Source organism: Macrobrachium nipponense, chromosome 2, assembly GCF_015104395.2.
Source record: "Macrobrachium nipponense isolate FS-2020 chromosome 2, ASM1510439v2, whole genome shotgun sequence".
NCBI lineage: Eukaryota > Metazoa > Arthropoda > Malacostraca > Decapoda > Palaemonidae > Macrobrachium > Macrobrachium nipponense.
The window spans coordinates 52434363-52438961 of record NC_087201.1 but is presented as its reverse complement, the minus strand read 5'-3'; positions in this window follow the sequence as shown (position 1 = coordinate 52438961).

Here is a 4599-nt window from a genome sequence, read left to right as displayed (position 1 = left end):
AGTCACAAAATTCTTTCACCATTTTATTATTTCGTCAATTTCTTTTTCTGTTGTTTAAAACGGCAGATATATATATATAATATCTATATATATTATATATATATATATATATATATATATCTATATATATATATATATATATATAATATATATATATGTCTTATACAAAGAATAATTTCATTATGAAAGAATTTGCTTTCATGAGCCCCATTTAATGGTTCACCAAGCGCCTTTTCCCATTGCTATTTCTCTTTCACAATCTCACAAAAATTGCTTTTAAAAACCAGGCTTGTTCCCCCCAAAAAATTTTTGACGTCCATATATTCTGGGACTATCCTTGTTATTGAACTGTACTTACAAAGTAATAAATAATTAATTTTGGTTTTGTTACGTCCAAGTATATAAAATAACAACAAATAACGTAATATGCATGTTGTTGTTAACATAAATGAATGAATCAATAAAATTGAAGAAATATGCTTGAATTTCAGTGCTAACCTTCAATATTATAAGTAAAATTCTGTTAACTAAAGTCAGTACTTTGAATAACATCTCATTGGGTACGGCATAGACCGCATACCCAAATTGTCTTCTTGATATAACTAAAATAACATTTCCAAGTATTTCACCTTGTATATACCTACATATGCAATGACATTTGTAGAAGAAAAGGTCCAGTTTTGGGAAAAACGAACACCCCCCATAAAAAACTCTGGGTACGAGCCTGAAAACTTTCTGTAAACTAATTCTATTACAAATACTATGAACGGGATTTATCTAGTGTAAATTACCTTTAAACTATTTTTCCAGTTCCCTGTTTTCAGGAACCAGTAATCCTAAAAGAGAACAGGTTAACCAGGCACAGATAAACCCAAAGCCTTTTTACCTGTATTTTAGTACCCTAACTTCAACTTATTAGCAAATGGCTGTTGATTTCTTTCATTCAGGGGGACATTTATCAAGTCATATTCGCTCTCACCTAAGATTTTGTTAGTGTGTCAGATTCAATTAATAAGAGAGAAGAACTAAAAAATTAACTCAACAAATTTATGTACAATCATACAGAGTTAATGTTCAAGAAGGGAAGGTCGACATACCAAAGACAGTACTCCAAGCGTTTCCTTTTTTAAAATTTTTAAGATGGTCAGCAATAGGTTCATGCTACAGTTACAGTATTAACTTACAACCTTAACTTCTAGATAAAAAAGAACCGAACTTAGGCAAAAGGTCAAACACTTGGACCTGTGAAGCCAATCAGCGCTGGAAAGGAAATTGAGAGTAGGTAGGTCTGGAAGTATAACAGGAGGAAAACCTTGCAGTCACACTATGAAATATTTGTTAAGAGTGGGTGGTTAGCGAGATGGAAGAAAGATGATGTGAATGGAAGGTTTACAGTGAAAGGAATAAAAGGGGTTGCAACTAGGAACCGAAGGGACGCTGCAAAGAACCTTAAGTACGGTGATCGCCTTTGCATTTTCTTTTTTGTAAAATACCAAGGCCACCTTCCCTAGCGGTGACCTTGGTAATGCGTACTATGGTTACTGGTAGCCTACCTGATTTTACAATACCACCCTCTTGTCCATACTTCCTCACGTCTACTCATTACTGTTGATTTCCAGTAAACTGGTTGCCTTTCCTTCTTGGTCTAGGCCTGCTGCGTTTAATGATATCCTGAGTGCAATTCTTTGACCTTCATGCAGACGAAGAGTTTTTTCTGGCGACCGTCTGTCTTGAGGTAACCTAAGAATAAGACAGGGCGGCCAGTCTATAACGTCACACGCCATAGGCTCACCATAGGCAAGAACCACTAATCTTTCTCTAGGAATTATTATTTCAAATTTTGTATTAATTTTCTTTTTATGGCAGTTTACCACTAACCTCATTATTTATCTGTGTAAGTTATTCTGATAAATAGTCTATCGATAAACAAGGGTAAGAACTTCAAGTAATCATCTATCTTTTTTTATCGTTTTAAAAGATATATAGGACAAACATACCTCTCTAGCATCGCATATGAAACTATCCCAGTTGTGAGACATATTTTAAGGTCTCTACTCACTACAAAGTGGCAAGCAAACTGGCTGACGGACCTGTGATGCGAGTTGCCTTGGTTACAAATTCTTGACACCTCTTCCCTGCACAGACGGGTTGCCTATGCCTAAACCATTTTTGATGGGACAAAACTTGAAAAGGACATATGCCCGGGTTGCCAAAGCCCATCATAGCTCAGTTCCAAGGATCTGCAGGTGTAGATGATATTATTCTGGGTATTCATAGTCCTATGGGGAATCTTTCTATTAGCTCCCTAAAGGAGGACATAGTATCTTTTCCCAAAAAGCTCGCTTCGACCGAATACAGCCAAAGTGACAACTGAAGGAATTAACGAGAGCGCTCTGGGTTATATTACAGAATCAGCCCCTAATTCCCCAGTTCCTCCATATACACCTGCCACTTGGTTTTGATCGTCACGACCCCTGGGGAAAATATGATAACTAAACAACCTCTCTGTTGATGACTCCTTCATCTTTTCTAGGTAATGACGAGAATATGGCCACTGTTTTGTCTGGCTGAGGTGATGTAGTACATGATAATATGAAAGTCCTATACTGCCTAGGCACTGATGAAATCAATAATTTTAAGATTGTAATATTTTAGTATATGAAGCCTTTTGGCCCAACATCTAGAATCAGATTACTCTGATGAATCTTTTGATGCATACTTTGTATATGAGGAAGCACTTGTGCAAAGGAAAAACCCTTTGAAGCTTTTACGGCATCAAAATTGTTCGATGTTAAGAGAAAAGTTAGGCTGTTCGATATAAGAAATTTGACGAGAGTGAGGGAGATTTTATTCCAAAATTTCAATATTTAAAGACAAACATTATTAGACATATAAAAACCCATACTTCGCATATTTTTCTCATAAATAAAGAAAAAAACTATTAAAGCCTGGGAGAGCCTCGAAGAGATATCTTTCCAAATTCCAGGCGGATGATAAAGATGTCCATTCAGTAACTCCTATAGTAGATTCACATCAATGCATTTGATGTCTAGGCCAGTCCCTTAGGACGCTCCTGATTGGCTGTTGATAAGCTAATCACAGGGCTGGAAACTCTCAGTCTCTCACGAGTTCACATGGGTAGGATCTATGTTCCACCTCTCCTGAGGGATACGTCTTTCAAAAGTATCCCCCCCAGGAGAGGTGGATCATACATCCTGCCTAAGTTAACTTTCTCGAGAGACTGAGAGTTTCCAGCCCTGTGACTGGCTTATCAAGAGCCAATCAGGAGCGTCGTAAGAGACTGGCCTAGACATCAAATGCATGGTTGATGTGAATCTACTATAGTAAAATGTTCAGCTTGTAAAGGGAGTTGTATACTACAGTAGAGACCTTTTGTGATTTTAATAAAAACGAGATCCTAGAAAGATGCCCTAAAGATATAATAGCTGTAAAGACATTACATGGCACAAACAATGCCATTCAGCTAACTTTCAGTTCCGCATATTTCCCTGTGTAAACATAAGCTGTATTAACCTCGTGGTGAAAAATTTATGCAGTGTCCAGTGCCATAAGTTCTCTGAGTATGGCCACGTGAATGCAAGCTATGATAACGATGCCAGGTGCTATATTTGCATTGACAGTCATGATATAAGGATAGGATGCAAGACAAGGAGATTCCGTTTTACCGGAGCCAGCGTCCTTCATATAACTCTGATAAAGTCATACGTTGCCAGACAGCAGCTGAGGAACTCTTGAAGACCCTCTGCAGACTTTTTCATCGGCAGCTCAGAAAGCTGCTGCTCCAAATCTTCCCCTGAGTCCCAATGTTCAGATCACCCAGTCTGTGGGTATTGCTTTTAGCGACCAGGATACTCCTGATATCGCCAAGAAAAATTTAGATGTGACAATGGTTCAAGATGCTACTTCAAACGCAGGTTCCAGAAAAAAAAATGTGGGATCTACTCACACTGATACAAAAGATCTATCCACAAAACCTAAACCTTTAAAAATCAAAATGGACAATGGATTTATCAGCCTTCCCAAGCATAAGAAAGGCAGACCTACATATGTTGAGAGCAATGAGATAGAGGTATCAAATGAATTTATAAGACTTGATCCCTTTATGCCTATATCGAACTCATACCCATCAAAGAAAATACTCTTTCCAGGTCTTGTCAAAATCTAAATTTCAGTAGTCAGGAGGATATCACAGATGCAAGTTCTCCAGTTTCAAAACATATATCTGTGGATGACGCTGTGAGCAATAAAGAAAGATATATATATAATATATATATATATATATATATATATATATATATATATATATATAGATATATATATATATTTATGGATATATATATATATATATATATATATATATATATATTACAGGCGTCCCCGGGTTACGACAGTCTCAGCTTACGACGTTCTGAGGTTACGACGTTCCGAGGTTAGGAAGCTTTTCAATTATATTCATCAGAAATTATTTCCAGGGTTACGACGCAGCATGTTCCAGGGTTACGACGCATGTTCCAGAGTTACGACGCCTACAAACGCTGATCTGGCAGATGAAATATGACACCAAAAATGCAAAATAAT